This window comes from Diceros bicornis, chromosome 2 (genome assembly GCF_020826845.1).
Source record: "Diceros bicornis minor isolate mBicDic1 chromosome 2, mDicBic1.mat.cur, whole genome shotgun sequence".
Taxonomy (NCBI): Eukaryota; Metazoa; Chordata; class Mammalia; order Perissodactyla; family Rhinocerotidae; genus Diceros; species Diceros bicornis.
Window position 1 is genome coordinate 59,376,731 of NC_080741.1, and position 19,631 is coordinate 59,396,361.

At 41.9% G+C, this 19,631-nt stretch overlaps 1 protein-coding gene across 6 annotated transcripts in view; it reads right to left on the minus strand.

The window, feature by feature from the left end:
• Positions 1–2,280: 2,280 nt before the first annotated feature.
• Positions 2,281–19,631, minus strand: part of FHIT (fragile histidine triad diadenosine triphosphatase) — a 1,365,721-nt gene continuing 1,348,370 nt past the window's right edge. For all 6 annotated transcript variants that reach the window (XM_058562170.1, XM_058562152.1, XM_058562157.1 and 3 more), the window contains one exon: positions 2,281–2,573. The gene's annotated coding sequence lies outside the window, so the exon portion shown is untranslated. The remainder of the gene's footprint in view (positions 2,574–19,631) is intronic.

Below are 19,631 nucleotides of genomic sequence, written 5' to 3' on the forward strand. Positions count from 1 at the left end.
ATAGAGTATCATTCTCTTCCACCATTTGGATTTTGATTGCAGGTGGAACAATAAAGATAAGGAATGGGCCTTGAGTTTGAAAAGTGAGTATAATTTTCAAGATCAACAGAAGACAACTTCCTCCAGAATGTTGTCAATAGAGAGAGTGGCTGCTGTGCTGTTTTTGTCTGACAAGCACAATAGTAGAAATGGACCCCTATATACACACAGTTATCTATTTTTTACCATAAAATTATCAACTCTCTAGTTCTTGAGCAAAATAGAAACAATGTAGTGTGTATTTGTCCCCAAGAAGAAATCAGAGAGAAAAAGACAGCTACTGCCGGGGACATTGTTCTGGCTTAAGCATCATTCTCCACTGCCTTTTGTATTTCTCAACGCAGACCAGACCCACTTTAGTAAATGGAGTAATAGTTGGTTTTTCCCATATTGGTATCAGTAAGCTTTGTTAGTTCTTGAAACATTTCTTAACAGGCACTGTAAATAGTCTTTGTTGGGTTATCATACCTTCCAGCTAAGTATGGGCTCACAGGGCTGGCATGGAAGTAGAGCTTCAAGGCTGGCCTTCTGCATCTACAGCCTCCACAGCCTCCAAACCATGGCAGAGTTACAGGAAGACACTGACCTGAGGAAATCCACGGGAGGACAGGAGGAAATGAGGCTCCTGTAGAGTTTTAATTGCATAGACAAAATAGATAGCAAAATTGCAGGTAGACTTGCAGTTACTTAACTGTTTCATCAGTGACTAAGTGTTGATTCACTTCCTTGATTGAAAGCCAATGAATGAAATGTGGAATTAGCCATGAAGGCAGGGACCAGGCCTTCTGGTGACATTTGCTATTAAAACTGAGATGGAATCAGTATTTGACCTGCTGGGATAAGAAGAATTGGTTTTTACAGGGCTCTTCTTTGGACCACAAATCAGCAACCCTTAAGCTGGGGGAAATTACCAGTACTTGCCATCTTCCGTCACTGGCATTTTATCTTCTGAACACATTCGGTTCAGATGGCAGTGCTTTTTACCTTCAGCTAAGAAAGAAGCATCCCAGACTAGGCTTAGGAACCAAAGGGGTTCCCAGTCTCAAGAAGGCATTGCCAATCATTGTCAATAAGTAGGGCTTTAGCAAAGACATAGAAGAAGATTTGAAACAAGATGCGATTTAGTCACACTCAGTCTGTTGGCTTATACTGAATCAGCAACAAAGCCCAAATTTCCTAAGCCGTGGGTTGAATGGTGACTCTCCCAAAAGATATATCCATGTCATTCCCTGGAACTGGTAAATTTTATCTTATTTTGAAAAAGTGCCTTTGCAGGTATAATTAAGTTAATGATATTAAGATCTGGAGGACATCATTCTGGATTATCTGGATGGGTCCTAAATCCAATGACAAATGTTCTTATAAGAGATACACGGAGGATAGACACACAGAGAAGAGGAAGAATGTGAAGACAGAGGCAGAGATTGGAATGATGCCAAGGAACTCCAAGAATTGCCAGTAGCCACTAGCAGCGAGGAGAGACTTGCCTCCGGAGGGAGCATGGGCTTCCTGGATTCTGGACTTCTGGCCTCCAGAAGTGTAAGAGAACACATTTCTCTTGTTTTAAGTGCCCAGTTTGTGGTAATTTGTGTCAGCAGTCACAGGAAACTAACACACCATATGCTGGTTATGGTGTTGGGGTCAGGGAGAAGCCCATATGCCAAAAGAGATTCTCAAGGATTTCTTTTTGTGAAAAAGAAAAGTACTGCTTTTGGTTCTTTGTAGCAGTGATATTGATGTGTTTTATTTTTCTCTATGAACTCTAATCCCACCTTTTATTAACATAACAGAGGAAAGAAAGAGCCTACGTCTATCATCCTCCCTTAAAGAAACTGACTATTATGGCAAGGGGCCTGCTCCCCAAACCAATATTGAGAGCTTTTCCATTCCCTTTCCTTGCATTCCTACCACTCAAACAGCCCAGTCCCAGGTGTCCGATCACCACATTACATGTTTATTGGTTTCCTGAAGCTAATTTTGCCATCTTAAGCTCTTTTATCTCTGCCTCTCTGCACCCAAGGCAGGAGGAGAATATAATGGAGGAAAGGTGGTACATTTCTTGTTCTATTATCTTACCTACCAAAGTGGAAACTCTCTAAATCTTATCTCAGCCTTAACAAACCTTTGGTTAACAGGAGGCATAGTAGTTTTGAGAGATCAACTTCCTCAGTTGTACCTTTCAGAGGCCTCAAAATATAAATTTTTAAGTGAGCCAACACACAAGATAAATATTTTAACTACTATTTTATTTCCATCCAGGCCGAGGGACAATTTAGAAAAGGTTCTGTTCTAAGTACATAGCCAAGGAAGTGTGGAAGGGCTGTCGATGCCGTTGTTTTGAAGTTAGCCTGTCAGTCAACGTGATTGAAACATAACCCCGATGGCTTCCACAAGTGTAATAAAATGCTTCGCAAAAGGTTGCAGAATTGTAGGATGTAATAAAGTCTGCTTAGCTCCATTTCCAATGCCGCAGAGTCCTAGAGAACGAGGCCCATTTCCTTATGCCTTGGGATTTGTTCGAGTTACTTTCATGCCTGGAAATGATAGAACATAAAAACAGACATTTAGATAGAACCAATAGCATTCTTTGAGTCACGGCAATAAACAAAATGTAAGTTTGCTTACTGCTAATCTGTTAGATTGCCATTAACATTTTACAAGAAGCCAGATAGATGTGGGAAGATTATGTGAAACAGGTGGGTTCCAACCCCACTGATGTCTGTACTCCCTGGACCCCCACATTTTCTATGGCTTCTACTCACAGCCCAGGCCCCCAAGGTCAGCTGCATGGTCTCTTAAGAATCTATTTCATGGACACAAGGATTACACAAAAATGAAGCCAATTCAGACCTTTATTAATCAAGTAAGAGCAGGTTCTCAAACACAGCCACTATCAGAATTACGTGGTGGGCTTGTTAAAGATACAGATTTCTCCAGTCTGTCCCCTACATTCTGACTTTGCAGGTCTGGAGGGAGGCCCAAGAGTCTGTGCTTTTTTTTTTTTTTTTTTTTTGGTGGGGAAGATCAGCCCTGAGCTAACATCTGCCAATCCTCCTCTTTTTGCTGAGGAAGACTGGCCCTGAGCTAACATCCGTGCCCATATTCCTCCACTTTATATGGGACGCCGCCACAGCATAGCTTGACAAGCATTGCGTCTGTGCGTGCTCGGGATCCGAACCCGCGAACCCCGGGCCGCCGCAGCAGAGCTCGCGCACTCAACTGCTTGCTCCAACGGGCCGGCCCCCAAGAGTCTGTGCTATTTAACAACCCAACCATATGAGTCTGAGGTGCCCAGCCCCTGGATTTGGGAATTAGTGAGCTAGTGTGTAGCAGGCAGAACCAGCTTTGCTTCAAGGCCAAGTTACCTTAAGGATTTGGGTTAGGCCTAAAACAAATAATTTCTACTCACAAAATAGGAAAGGTGGAAGGGGAGCCCATCAATCTTGTTTGGAAAGAAAAGAATGTTCCTAGCTCATAGAAATGCATTTCACAGCTCTGACACCCTCCCTCTACCCCAAAGGAGACTTGCTGGAGCCTTGGCTTCTGGGCCTTAATTGCTGGCATCAGTAACGCTGGTGTGATCAGGAATGGACTAGCTGAAGCTACTAGGTTGGAGGTCACTGGAAAGGGCAGACAGTTACAGGAAGTGAAAGTTAAATAGGAAAGAAAGAAGAGAATCTTACAGATAAATTACATAAAATTTGGGGAAGATTGAAAGAAAGGGCGCTAGATGTTGGGGGCAGCTACCATGGGTGTGATATATGAAGAGATGTTGAGAAACATTCTTGAGAAGCACAAATGGACTTCCCTTTCAGTGTTTTCAAGAGACTCCAGTGAAGATTTACATTGCTTTTCACTTAGCGTTTGCTCTTTGTGGCTTTGAATGACAACAATGTGGACACATACATGGGAGGCTGAGGTGCAAAGACCCAGCTCTCTGCTGGATCCAGTGTGTCGTTCAAGGATATCCCCAGCATGGCCCATTCAACCTCCCCTGGGTGAGGACACACTGGCACACACCAGCCTCCGGTACATGGAGAGAGTTTTTAGTGAGTCTAGCACTATGCTGTTTCTACAAGTTCATAACAAGGTCAGAGAGCAAAGGTCAGGCAAGGCATCCCTTTGTAACTACATCTGGTCCCTTCTGGGATCCAGAACACAGAAGCCTAATCACTTCTGCTTCAGCTTTCACATCTGAGCTCATGATCTACTCCCCCACAGGTCCATTGACGTCTGTAAGTGAGGATGGACAGTAGGGTATATGCAGCAGTCAATCCCCTCCCCAGAGAAAGGGGCTCATCTCATTCCTATGTGACACTGGGATCATCCCCTATTGTGCCCAGCACCACCCATCTTGTCTGGACATACAGGTCATCTTCTGATCATTCATCATTGCCCCTGTCCTTGAACAATTATTGACTTTGAGTCAGAGGCACCTGTGCAGGCCTGAAAATGGATGTGCCCTTTCTTTTCCTCTGCCTCGCCTGTCTAGGGCAGATTTATGTCCTAGAAGTTTCTCTCGGTTTTATTTTTGGTCTTTTGAACATCGTGACCCCGCCTTATTTCCCGCACCCGCCCTTCCGGACCCCAGCCTTGTAATTTCTGAATCTCCGCGGATGCCTCTATCCATATCTAAGCAGGCTTTCTGTCAGTCTACTCACAGTGCTTCTGCAATGCCTCCTTCACACAGCTTTGCCATCTAAACTGTCTGTCTAGCTTCTCAAGGCTCTGTCTTCAGCAGTTTCTTTTTTTCCTACTAGCCAGGAAGCTTGTGGGAAGCAGAATTGGCTTTGCATGCCAGAGCACAGTGAGTGAACATGTCGGGCTTTGAGGAGACTTGGGTCTGAAGTCCAGCCCCATCACTTACTAGCTGCGTGTCTCTGGGCAAGGTGACACACGAACAGTCAAGGTTGTGGAGGGAGCTGAGTGGGTTAGTACACGTAGAGCACCTAGAGTAGAACCTAGCACATTGTCAATACTCACAAATGTGAGCCTCTGTTATTGTCATTGTCATTATTTATTCTTTGTATTGCACTGCCAGCCAGGAACCACCAGGCAACCACCAAGCCCACAAGTGTCAAAGCAAGTGCAAGTCACTACTTGGCTACACAGGGAGAGATTCAGCCTCATTCTTGGGGAGGGTGCATGTGGCAACATAGTCATCTTCCCATCTTCTGGTTTGGTTTCATATACTATGTGCTCTTCTTCATGTCTCTAGATTCTTTTGATACACCTTCAGACAGTGGCTTTTTCCATGCTCTCTGGGCATATCCATAAATGTATGTACTGAGTGTGAGTACGGCTCTGAGGAGGGTGCAAAGAGGTGAGTGATTACATCCTCAAGATGCTTCCAACCCCTTTGAGGAAACACTTCATACAGGGGGAGGCAAAGCAGTAGATAATCAGTGCCAGGCGAGCAGTCCACGAAATGTGGGCTTTTGGAGTTCCAAAAACAGAGAGCAGGAGCCCAGAAGGGCTGATCCCCATGAACGTGTGCTTTCCAAATATTTCTACATTCCTAATAGACACAGTGGCAGATGAACTGATTCGGTCCTCGTCCCCTGCAAGGCCATGCTTGAAAAATAACAGGTAGCGTTATGAAGCTCCTATCAGGGGTTTGTTTTGCACAGTAGGGAATGAAGGAAGAAGGGCAGCACTGTTGCTCTGAACAGTAGAAGAGATTTTTGGAGAGAGGAGCTTTGAATTTGGAAGGAAAATAAATATGTCTGATGGAGAAAGTTTAAATAAGTTTTCAGGAAGTTTGCCGTGTGGTGAGGGCTGTCGTCTTCTTATTCCTTCTGTCTCTCCCAGAAACCTTTGGGAAAGTCTTTTAAGTCAACTTGCATTCTGTTGTCATGAGTCGGTGAGTACAGGGTGAAAGCACAGGTACCAAAGGTATCCTACTGGGATAAAAACTGGACCACGCTAACTTCTCCTTGAACATGCAGGTGTCATTAGGCTCTGTAAAGTTTTTTTCCACAAAAAGTGGGGCATAATCCTCTGTTTCCAACAGATCCAACCACCCTCTGAATGCATTCACAGCAGCATCTTTTTCCTAAGTGTGTCAATGAAGGAGGCTCCTACTTCTTACTGCATTCCTCCTACCCTCCGATAGGCCCAGAAGAGGAGGGTCTCTTCTGCTTTGAAGCTAAGAAAACACATCAGTCTCTCTCTCTCTTCTGTAGGGGAACCTGGACGAGAGCTGGCCACAGTCAATCTAACTTGATAGAGTGTAAAAGGACCATTTGGAACCACAAAAACTCAACACACCTTCCTTCTGTTTTTTCAAGGTAGTGTTTCTCAACTTCGCTTCTTATTGGAGTCACCCAAGGAGGTCTAAAAAATGCCATGCCTCCATCCCATCTCCAGAGATTCTGATCTAACTGGTCTAGCATGTGGCCTGGACCTCTGGAGGGGAATCATTGAGTGTGATGGTGAAGAGCTCCAAGCCTGTCCCCTTCTTGATCCACTTCCAAAGTGTGCTCCCAATAAAATGCTCCAAATGCCCCAAAGCAATTCAGATCCTGGAGACAGGTTTTAGTTGCAAATATTCAACTTCTGGTAAGGTTGTCTGTCTTCTGCACTCTTACCAGAACCACACAAATAGGACACGTGTTGTCCTTCAAAGGTAGTACTTCTTGCCCAGAAGGATGAATAAAATGACCTGTTTTGCATCCATACCAGGACTGACACAGAAATGGTTTTAAAACCAAGTAACCACACTCCCCAACAAAACAAAGTCTTGAGACACTCACATAAACTCCTCTGTAACAACTCTCTACTTTTAAAAGTAACTCTTAGTGGCTAGCAGGCTAGAGATATAGGCAGACAGGCACCGGAAGTCATTCTGCTCACACCAAAAACAAGGTGAGCAATTTTCTAAGGGCAGGCACCCTTGACCTCTGCTTTTCAGCCTTCCTTTTCTTAATAAACTGGTCTCAGAAATTGGACCACAAAAGTCACTGGTGGCAATCTCTTACAGTAAGTGGGTAAAGGGGAAGCTAAGGGAGAAATGGCAGGGATCAGAGAGCCACTCTGATTAGCATCTCCGAGGCAATGCAATTATCTACCTTCTAGAGATAGAAAGGGTTACCCCCACATGCAGCCACCAGAAACCCAGTGGTGAGAGGCTGGACTTGAGAGAGCAGGGCAACTTCGCAGCAACTTTTCTAACTCAAGACTGTTCCTCTGTGGCATGTCCAACATGCTGATTACTAACAACTTCCTGCAATGAGAAGGTGTTAATTAACTTTCTGTTAAACAAGGTCCCTTTCCCAATCCTCCGCGTTTGCCTCCTTGAGGTCACAGAAAGCAGCTCTGGAAACTGTGTGGCCAGCGCCCCTCAGGAGGGGAGATACAGACCTCTGTTCTATGGCAAGGTTGGAGCTCACCCCGCAGCTGTCTTTTATAGAGTAGCCATAGACTCAGCATTGTCAGTTTTCTCTTTGAAGGGATAAATCAAACAACAAGAACAGCAGACATGCAACAAAGATGATGCCCAAGCTTGTAGCTGTGAGTGATTTACTGCGGCCCTGCAGGGCTTATCACATCCTTTATCCCACCGTGTCCTGGCAAATCAAACTACAGAGGTTTTGAGGCTTGGTAGTGGGAGTGAGGAGGCAGAACAGAGCAAACCCACCCCAGAAAACTCATGCTACTCCTTAGGCATTTTCTTATTGCCCACTGGAAGCCGGTAAGGCTTCTGTCCTGCATCTTGGTTCCATTTACATCCACTTCACTGTATCTGTGCCTAGCAAAGACTCTCCCTAAAAGGCTTTCTCTTTCTGATGGAGCTTATGAAGAACAGCCTTTATTTGTCTCTAAATCTTCAGCTGATATTACTTTTGCCTGAGACTCACTCGAAATGAAAAAGGATTACTTTATATTCACTTGTGTCTTTCATGAGAGAAACTAATTTTGAGAAAGAAAGTCCCTACAATGTGAAACACTTTCCCTTCCTTCAAACCCTCCAAAGGGGCAAAGGAAAAGCTAAAAGGCATACATGCTTTGTCATTTACTTTGTCTGACAGCTTCTTCTTATCGTGCTTTTGAGGGTGACCTTCCTCCAGCATATTCCCTCTCCCTAGTTGCACTCTCCTGTTATAATAGAATTTTAAAGCCAAGCATGGAGCGGGCTACCTTTGATAATTAATGCCTCTGCGAGTTTGCTGAGTGTGTTATTTAATTAATGGCACCTGTGTCTGGAGTGTGTACAACTTGGTAGTTGAATAAAAGGTGTATTTGCTGAGGGATTATAGACAAATACTCGAGGATCGTCACATTGAGAATTTGTCTGAGTTCAGCACATTTAACAGTCTAATGGAGTTGTTATATTTTTTTCCTCTCCATCATTTAAAAGATACTGAGGTTGATATAACTCTGTTCTTTTTGCCTTGTATGTGAGCTTACATTACAATCCAAAAAAATCCTTGGACTAATGGATAAAAGTCTATTACACAGAGCAGAGCCTTTTATCAAAAAGGAAAAGATGAAACCTTTAATAGTATATTTTAAGTATGAAATTGATGGTCAAATAAGTTATGGTTTACTTCAGTTACTCACCCATAAGCTACTCTGTGTTACATTCAAGTGCTACATGTGACCAAAAGATCAAGGGTAGAAAACTGGCAAGAAAACAGTTTAAGGCTATCGGGAATAGAGAGTATTTCACCTGACCCTGATTTCCTGAGATTCTAGTGCTTAGAATGAAATGCAGATTGCGAAAAGGCAAAGGTGAACATATCCCCTACCGAGGCATCAGCGATTCATATGGGAGATCTCTATGGATCTACCTCCAGTGTGTTCAGATAAAAACTGCAAATACGAAGAGTCCCATTTTAAGCCTGTATTGTCACTATGTGTACCTGGGCCAGTTATATCTGCTCTCTGGACCACAGTTTCTTCCTTTATAAAATAATAGGTTGCATTATATGCTCTTTAAACTTCCTTCTGGACCAAAGATGCTCAGAATCTCTGATTTTTCCCAGTAGGGACAGGGAAGCTGACTGTTGCACTGATAGGAGAGAGAGCTGATTGCTCACTTTTGGGACTCAAGGGTTATTTTTTCCAGGAAGAGAACTCTGAGGATATGCAGAGCCATATAAACGTGCAAGAGGACTAGAAGTCTCACCCATTCTCCAAAGCCCAGTCAGATGGTCCAGGGGACAAAGACTCGAGCCAGGGGCCTGCCTTCCTCCCTCCCAGTAGAGACCTCCCCACTCACGGCAGAAAGTGGAAACAGAGGCACTGGCTCAAAAAGCTCAACTGGAGAGAGGAGAGGGACCCTGAAGGCTGTGCTCAGCTTCTTCTTCCTGGTGGGAAGGGAAAGCCATCTGTCCAGAGTGTCTATCAGTCAGCTCCTGTGCTAAGGGGTGCATGGCCTTACATATGGAAACCTCATTTAGTCCTCACTTCAGCTCCATGAAGTAAATATCATAAGCCCAGTTTACAGCTGGGAGAAGGTCACACAGCAAGTGCAGGATTGGAGCCAGATCTGCTTAATTCTAGAGCTCAACCTCTTTCCACAACTACAATGTCCACTATAGTAGCCACTAGCCACATGTGGCTAACGAGCACTAAAAATTGTGAGTGATCTAAACCGAGATGTGCTGAAAGTGTAACATATCTACTGGGTTTTGAAGACTTACTCTTAAAAAAAGGATATAAAATATCTCAATAGTTTTTTGATTTATATATTTGTATACTATAAAAATAGTATAAAATGCATCCAAATGATAATATTTGGATACATTGCATTAAATCTAACATATTTTTAACATTAATTTAATCTGTCCTTAATGTGGCTACTAGAAAATTAAAACTGATATGTGTGGCTCACATTGCGTTTCTAATGGACAGCGCTGCTCTGTGACTATGGCCCGGGGCCCAGGCTCTGGAGGGAGTGAAGAGTGAAGCTGGCCCTGGTGGGGTCACTAGTGTCTAAGGGTGGGTATGTACACATGCACATGTGCAGAAGTATCAGGCGGCCCTTCTTGGAAGGCACCTGACCTGCCCTGGGCACTAGCACAACCTTCACTGGCAAGTGTCTGTACTCCAGCACAACAACTCTTTGTTTTCAGGCCCCAGCTGGTCACCCCAACACCTTCATGCAAACCAGAATGAGCCTCTCTTCCTCCTAGAAGACACTGTGTTGTGCCAGGTCTGAGGCTTGGCCACTAGAGCAAGGGCTGGATTTCAGCCCCACTCCCTTCCGTGGCCTGGCCTTTAGGCAGGACTGAGACTGTACAACCATACATGGGGGTCCTGACTCAGTTTATTTTTAAATATTAGAGGAACTCCATTGTACCACTGGTGGCAAAATAACATACAAATTTTAATAGACTATTTTGAATCTCAGACTTAATTTTTTTAATCATAAAGACAATATAACAACATTCCCAAATGTTTGAAGAGTTAATTTAGTATTTAAGAGCATGGGCTCTGAGTTCAAGTTAAGCCTGTGACTAATTCACTGTGTAACCTTGATCGAGTTACTTTGCCCATCTGTGCCTCAGTTCCATCATCTACAAAACAGGAAAATAATAGTATATACCTCATAGAGCTGTTATAAGGACTCAGGATGAAAAGTAAGGCACTTAGCCTGGTACCTGGCCCAGAGAAAGGTCTAGACTGTAAAGAAATGTCAGTTCTTGTCAATCATTCATTCATTCAGCAAGTATTTTTGAGCACCCATGATGTGCCAGAAGCTATTCTAGGTGCTGGAGACACATGGCAAATGAAAGAGACAATGGCCCTGTGTTTGGACACTTACCTGCTAGTGGAGGATATAGACAAACAAATAAATCTATAATATGATGGCAGGTGATGGTGAGTGCTATGAAGAAAAATAAAGCAAGTTTATAGGATAGAAGGAAACAGGGACACTACTTTAGGTTGGGTACTTGGGGAAGGCCTTTCTGAGCAGGTGACATTTGAATCAAATCCTGAATGGAGGGAGGAAGGGAGAGCATTTCAGGTAGAGAGGGACAAGAAGTGCCAGGGCCCAGAGGTGGGCCACGTTTGATGTGATCCAGTAACAGTAAGAAAGCAGGAAGGCCAGAAGAGAGTGTGGGGGAGAGTCATGGGAGATGAGACTGGATTTTATTGTAAGTCCTTTACTGTAGTCTACAAGGCCTCATGTGATCAGGCCTCCAGTTTCCAAAGTGTGGAGGAGGGACATGATCTGGATTCTCATTTAAAAGAATCATAATCTTAGCCCATTTCCTATTTTAATGTGTTCATTCTCTTGTATGACCTTGGGTGAGTTTGAGGGTATAAATGTGTATTTTTAAGAGTCGTAGTCAAGAGTTGACGTATAATATTCTATATAAAGAAGTTATATTTTTAACTGCAGTATCATGAAAGCTTACCCAGAACGAAGCGAGTCCTTAGGTTTTGCTAAAAATGCTTGTCTTTTAAATTTTTGCACTACTTTTCATTTCCATTAAGTCTCATTCTTTTAAAAGATTAAAGAAATTGAAACTAACTGCACACGAGATCTTCTACCCTAAAAGAAATACCTGTCTCAATAGATAACAGATCCTTGAGAGGAGAGTAATAAAGCAAAACTTTGATAGGGGTGGCAAAGATAAATGCTGATTTACTACATTAGGCATATTCCTTGCTCCAAATTGGTAACTCTGGAATTTGCAGGAGCCACCGGAGAGACTGGATAAGAGAGGGGCAGTTCTAGAGTGACCCAGACCTCCACAGTGCCAAGACTGGCCTTCCGCCTGTTAGAAAGTTTCCCTTTCCTATAGCCATATCTCTGGGTATCATTTCTAATTAAAAACTGATTCAAGCAATATCATGGGCTTTCACTTCTTCAAAGCAATACCACACTGCCAGTTTGCAGCCCACGTGCCCACAGATCTAAACTTTTCCTGGGCCTCACTGGAACAAGACGTGGAGCTTCGGCAGAGGAAAATTGCTAAGAACGTCTAATTACATTCAAAGCCAGTTTTGCCTGTCTTCGAGAAATGAAAATGATCTGCCGGTTTTTATAGACCTTCTTGACCTAAAGATATCTGCTGGCGGAAAGAGAATCCTCATTTGGGTTCTTTTAATGCTTTAATTATTACGTGATCTATCATCTTACACAGTGACTCACGCACTTTGAAAAATCTCTTAAATACGCATTCAAATTGATTGGCTAATCCTAGACGGTGGGGTGGCTCTTGGAGGGCATGTAATTGTGTGTGGGCATGGGGGGTTAGACACAATTGACACAAAGTCAACTACTTTACGGCGGGATAAGGTAGAGAAATCAATTTGGTCACAGGTACGGTTGACACCGTACTGCAGATTCGCACAGAACTCAATTACAAGCTTAATTGTTCTTGAATCAGTCTTACTGCTTGCGATTCCCCATCAGCTCCTCTTGGGCAGGATGTGCTTCACTTACTGTGCCTCAGGCAGTGTTTGGCTCAAAGCAGGATCTCAACAAAAAGCTGGAGACTGAGTTCTAGAACCTCAAGCTTAAAAAGGTCCTTCAGGAGGCAAGCCATCTATGCCCATGTGGTAGCCAGGAATCTTGATGGCAAGTAAGGGAGCCCCATTTCAAATGAGACTCTGGAGAAAAGCAACTTACTGACCTTTTAACTGTGAAGGATGGGGTGGACGTAGGAATTCAGCCTCTCTCTTTACTTTTTGTCTCCCTTCACTCTGGGGGCTTCTCCTGCATCAGACTTCTCCAAATGACGCACAGACAACTGCCAGGAACCTCAAGTCTACGTCACCCCTGTCAGGGTCTTCCCTCTCTAGGTCCACACACCAAAGGTAGGGAAGAACTCTAACTGTCCAGCTGGAGTCACATGCCCAGAACTGTGGCCTTTGGATGAGACTGGCAGCTCCAAATTCAAATATCTGTTACACCCCATCCTATTTTCTGCTTGACTCTCTCAACAATCTTCCAAATGTTTTGAAATCCAAGAGCTAATTGCAGACTCTCGGTGAAAACCCTCTATCTCTAGAGGAAGTCCTAACAGAGGTCTTGAAGGGAGCTTTTGGGAGTCCTTACTGATCCCAAGAATGCAACATCCAATGCATTATGGCCCAAGGTTGATTAGCTATGATGCATTCCTGTTCATCAAATGCACGGTTAGCTTTCAGGCAAACATTCAGTCCCTCACTGGGGCTGCATAGGAAAACGGAGGACAGCATTGTCTCTTTAGCAGGGTGGTTTTGACCCTGGATCAAGTGACCTATATAAAGCCGCCAGCATGGGGATCACCAAATGCTGGCTCTTTTCCTGAAGTTAGAGAAGAAGCAAGAGTAAGCTCTTTCTTGGGCCCCAGCTTCATTATATAACTCCTGTCTTCTGTTAGCTCGAGTTTAAGCAGGGGAGGACCTTTCTAAACACAGATCCACCAATTTTAGTGTGATGCTAAGTGTGGGCTCCAGAGTCAGACTGCCTAGACTTGAACCCTGACTCTCCGCCTATAACCTGAGAATCCTTGGGCAAATCCCACAGCTGCCTTAAGCCTTAGTTTCCACATCTGAAAATCAGAACGGTACTAGAGTGTTGTGGGGTTTAGTTGAAATAAAGCCTGTAAAGTGCTTGGTATAACTTGCCCATAATAAGCTCTCCGTAAGTGGTATCATTAAGAATCATTAATAATAAAGCGACTTCTCTGTGGTGATCTCTGTTACTCAGTGCCTGAGATAATGATCTGGTTGGCCAGTGTGGCCTCTTAAAGTGAGGGAGGATGGCCAAAAGGAGGAGAATCGACTCTCTGATGTAGTAACAGAGTGTCTGTAAAGATTATATGAAGTGATTATTCTTTTTTGTTTGAACCTATTATGGAATAATTGAATATCCAGCCAGCAATTAGATACATGAAAGTCAATCTCTTCCTTCCTTTTCTTTTGTCCTTAATTTAAAATTTTTCATTTGTCTGATTTATTTTTAGTCCTTTTTATGGTGAAATATAATACATACAGAAAAGTGCAGAAGATATATATGTGTGTGTGTATATGTATAGCTTACAGAATTAATATATAGCAAACACATATATCTAGCCACCACCCACTGCAAGGAATAGAACATTGCCAGCCCCCCTGGACCTTCCTGCCCCACATTCCCTTTCCCAATCCCAATGCCTTCTTACCTCCCCCACAAAGGTAACCATTGGGCTGATTTTATGGTGATGGCTTTCCCTTATAATTTTACCCTCTAAATGTATGTATCTCTAACCACTATAATTTAGTTTTGCCTGTTTTGAGCTTTACGTGAATGCAATCACACAGTATGTACACTTTTGTGGTTTCTGTTGTTCCACATTCTTGCAAACACTTAATGTTGTCAGTCTTGTAAAATTTTGACTATTGTGGTGGGTGTATAGTGATATTGTAATTTAAGTTTACATTTCCCTGATGACTAAAGATTATTATTGGCCATTTCAAAACCTATTTTTCATGAAGTGCTTGTTCAGATCCTTTTGTATATTCTATTGGGCTGTTGACTTTTTCTTATTGATCTGTAAGGTTTTTTCTTTCTCTTTAAAAAAATTATCTTCTGGATACTGGTCCTTTGTTGGTTACATATGTGGTAAATACCTTTTCCCTTCTATGTTTTGACTTTTCTCTATCTTAATGGTATCTTTTGATAAACAGAATTTCTTAATTTGAATGTAGTCTGATTTATCAATCTTTTTTTATAGCAATGCTTTTTGTGTCCTATTTAAAAAGTGTTTCCCTATAGCCATATCATGAAGATATTCTCCTATGTTCTAAAAACTTTATTATTTTTCACTTCACATTTTGAATTATAATCCACCTGGAATTGACTTTTGCATATGGTGTGAGGTAGGGTATAGTTTCATTAGTTTTCTACGTGAATATCCGATTTTCCTAGAACCATTTATTGAAAATGTTTTCCTTTCCCCACAGCTCTGTGATGTCCTTTTTATCATAGATCAAGTGTTCACATATGCCAAGATCTGTTTCTGGGCTTTTTCTTTTGTTCCATCAGTCAATTTATTCTTGTACCAATACCATGCTCTCTTAACTTTTGTTGCCTTGTAGTAAGTCAATATCCCGTAGAGCAAGTGCTCCTATGCTTCTATTTTGTTCTTTTAATAATCTCTGGCTACTTTTTCACAAGCATATTAGAATCAACTTGTCAATTTTCATCAAAAAAAACACACATACCCCCAAAAAAATACCTATGGGAATTTTGATCTGAGTTGCATTGAATTTATAGGTCAATTTGAGAAGAATTGAGTCTTTATAAAATTGAGTCATTCATTTCTTCCTTCATTTAATTCTTCTTTAATGCCTTTAATAACATTTTATAGCATTCTGTCTGGAAGCATACATATCTTTAATTATTCCTAGGCATTTGATTTCTGATGTTAGTATAAGCTAACTTTAATTTTTTTTTATTTTCTAACTGTGTGGCTGTTATGGACTAAATGTCTGTATCTCCGCAAAGTTCATATGTTGAACCCCTAATCCCCAATGTGATAGTAATAGAAGGTGGCACCTGTGGGAGGTAATTAGGTTTAGATGAGGTCATGAGGGTAGAGCTCCCATGATGGGATTAGTGTCCTTAAAAGTAGAGGGAGACTAAAGATCACTTTCCTCCATGTGAGGGCACAGTGAGGAGGAGGCTGTCTACAAGCTAGGAAGAGGGCTCTCACCAAAACCTAATCAGGCACCCTGATCTGAACAGAAATAAATTTCTGTTGTTTAAGCCACCCAGTCTATGGTATTTTGTTATGGCAGCCCCAGATGACTAAGACAGTGGCTGATATAGAGAAATTCAAAATTTATGTATATTGATCTTATATTCAGAGGCCTTGCTAAGTTTACTGATTAATTCTAATTGTTTCTCAGTAGATTCTTTTGTGTTTTCTGCATACATCATATTGTCTACAAATAATGACCATTTTATTCCATCCTTTCTAATCCTCCTACCTTTTACTTATTGTTCTTGCCTTACTACACTAGGTAGGACCTTGAGTACTTTGTGCAATATCAAGGCTAATCGTGTATTTTCTTATCTCATTTACAACCTCAGATGAATAGTATTCAACATTTCACTCTTAAGTATAAATTCTCTTCTAATTCTAGTTTTCCTACGATTTTTATATTTATTAAGTTGGACATTGAATTTGATCAACATTTTTTCTTTTTGCATCTACTGACATGATCCTTTCATTTTCTCCTTTATTAGTCCAGTGAAAGACATTACTTGATAGTCTAACATGAAACCAACGTTGCTTTGCTCATAACGTAGTATCCTTTTCATAGGTTGTGCATACACACACAAACACACACACAGTTAATCTATCTGATATCTATTAGGACTTTGGCATCTGTATTCCCAAGTGCAATTAGTCTGTAGATTCCCTTTCTGTTATGTTCTTGTCATGTTCATGTGCAAGGCAACCCTTATTAAGAATAACATTGGGGCCGGTGGCGCAAGTGGTTAAGTGCGCACGCTCTCCTGCGGCGGCCCGGGGTTCGCCAGTTCAGATCCCGGGCACGCACCGACGCACCGCTTGTCAAGCCATGCTGTGGCAGTGTCCCATATAAAGTAGAGGAAGATGGGCACAGATGTTAGCCCAGGGCCAGTCTTCCTCAGCAAAAAGAGGAGGATTGGCAGATGTTAGCTCAGGGCTGATCTTCCTCAAAAAAAAAGAAAAAAAGAATAACATTAATTCTTAATAATATTCTTGTTTCTTTCTTAATTGTGTGGTAGAATTCACCACTAAAGCTACCCGGGCCTGACATTTTCTTTGTGGGTAGGGCTTTAATTCAGCTTTGACTTTTTTTTAATAGCTATCAAATTATTAATATTTTCTTTTTCACTTTGTATAAGTTTGTATAAACTGTATTTTTTCTAGAAACTTACTATAATCCAAATTTAAAAATTTATTGGTCTATAATTATTCATTATACGCTCTTGTCCTTTTGTAATGACTGCAATATTCAGAAAGATGTTTAGCACATTAACTTTCAGCTTTTATTTTCTTCCAATAAATGCATATGTCATAATTAAAAGTAAATTATCTCTAAACATGCCTTTTTTAGTTTTCGTCATTCAGTTCAAAATAGTTTTTAATTTCCCCTTGATTTCTTCTTTAGAATTCCTTTAGTATGAGTCTGCTGGTGATGAATTTCTCTCAGCTTTTGTCAGAAAATGTGTTTATTTCACTTTCATTCTATAAGAGTATGTTAACAGGTATGGAGTCTAGATTGGCAGTTATTTTCTTTCAGCTTTTTAGAGATGCCATTCCATGGTCTTCTGATTTTGTTTGTTATTGCCTTTGGTCTAATTATTACTCCCTTTTTCTTCACTATTAAATCTAGCAACTCACAATTTGATTTTCTGCAGTTTCATCATGATGTGCCTTGGTGTGGATTCTACACTCCCCACTATGGGTTTGGTGTGTTCTTGAATTTCTGAATTGGTGGCTTTTGCCAGTTTAAAAAGACTCTCAGTCATTATCTCTTTAAATATAGCTTCCACTGAAACTGTGTTTTGGAATTGTGAATAAATACCTATTAGACTTTCTCATTATATTCTATGTCTTTGCCCTCTCTTCTACTTTTTTCCCATGCTCATCTCTTTATGGTGCATTCTGGATATTTTCACACAGCTCATCCTTAAGTACACTAATTCTCTTTTTGGCTATGCACAGTGTGCTGCCAAATTCATTCATGGGGTCATTGTATTTTTCAGTTCTAGAATTTCTATTTGGTTCTTCTTCTTTTTTTTTTTTTTTGCTGAGGAAGATTAGCTCTGAGCTAACATCTGTTGCCAATCTTTCTTGTTTTTTGCTTGAGGAAGATTAGCCCTGAGCTAACAGCTGTGCCAATCGTCCTCTACTTTATACGTGGGTCACTGCAACAGAGTGGCTGACAAGCGGTGCGGGTCTGCGCCTGGGATCTGAACCCGCAAACTCAGGGCGCTGAAGCAGAACGTGCTGAACATAACCACTATGCCACAGGGCCAGCACCCCTATTTGGTTCTTTTTCACAACATCTCTGTCTTTTTTAGAATTTCCAGCTCTCTGCTGAAATTGTTTTTAATCTTGTTGTTTCTATCCATAAACAAAGTAAATATATATTTTTTTAATGGCTATGTCTGATAATTCCAGTTTTAGCTACCCTGTGATCCTAATCTTATTTGTATTATCCTGCTTTTTCAAATGCTCCGTGTGCGTGTGTGCGTGTGCGTGTGTGTGTGTGTACGCACTCACATATTGGGTGTTCTAATTGAAAAAAAATTATTTGTAGAAATAATTTAAGATCTTGGATGGTATTATTTTCTTCCAGAGATAATTTTTCTTTGCTTCTCCCAGGAACCTAATGGGACTAGTAATTTGAGATCATCTCGATTCAATTTCTAGGACTGAGACTTTCTCAACCACCTAGATGATTTGAAATTGGGCTGCAATTTGTACCAGGGCTGGTTTACGTCTGGCTCACTCTTTTTCCAGTGGCACCACTCTCCCAGATCTTTGAATTCCCAGCCAGGTATAGAGGTTTAGGAAGGACTCTACTGTTGGCACCAGCTTTTACTGCTCTAGCTCCAGCTGCTTTTCCAACACTCACCAATGCCCTCAGGGGCAAAGCAACCTCAAATGCTGGCGCGTCTGTCTGCATTTCTGTCTTCTCTTGGATCTCGACCCTGTAATCTTTTGCTCCCTTGTTACTTTTTTTTTTTTTTTTTTTGTGAGGAGATCAGCCCTGAGCTAACATCCGCCAATCCTCCTCTTTTTTTGCTGAGGAAGACGGCCCTGGGCTAACATCTGTGCCCATCTTCCCCCACTTTATATGGGACGCCGCCACAGCATGGCTCACCAAGCAGTGCGTCGGTGCGCGCCCGGGATCCGAACCAGCGAACCCCGGGCCGCCGCAGCGGAGCGCGCGCACTTAACCGCTTGCGCCACCGGGCCGGCCCCTACCTTGTTACTTTTAACAGATATTTTCTTATAATGTGTACAGTTTTTCTAGTTGAACACAGTGGGAGGTTGGAGTCAAAGTAATTGGCCTGTTAGTAATAGAAGTCACTCTTTTTCTTTTCATTTTTGGTGGTCTGAAAACATTCTGCTCTACGGATTTTATTCTTTAATTACTGTTTAAACTAATTTCTCATAACCTAAACATTTCCATAATTTATCGTCTTTAAAATATAATAGAAATCATAGGGAAAATAATGAATCTACATATTGGCACAGCCAGTGGACTCTCACAGTCTCCAATGCTTATCACTCATGATAAATTGGAAGTAGGATAACACACTAAAGTTCTTTTGGATCTTCAGAGAAGTATTAAAACCAGAAGGAGCACAATTTAGAGCTGCTTTTGCTAGTGCATCCTGCATTGATTGGTTGAGTACCTACAAGATAATGGAGCACTTACTATATAAGAGGTGGCTGAGGAACATTTTAGGCATAGGATGGAGTGAATTACACAAATATTAGCTATTATTAATTGATGAGTCGGGCCGACCCCGTGGCTTAGTGGTTAAGTGCGTGCTCTCCACTATTGGTGGCCTAGGTTCGGAACCCCGGGCGCACACCAACGCACGGCATCTCCGGCCATGCTGAGGCCACGTCCCACATACAGCAACTAGAAGG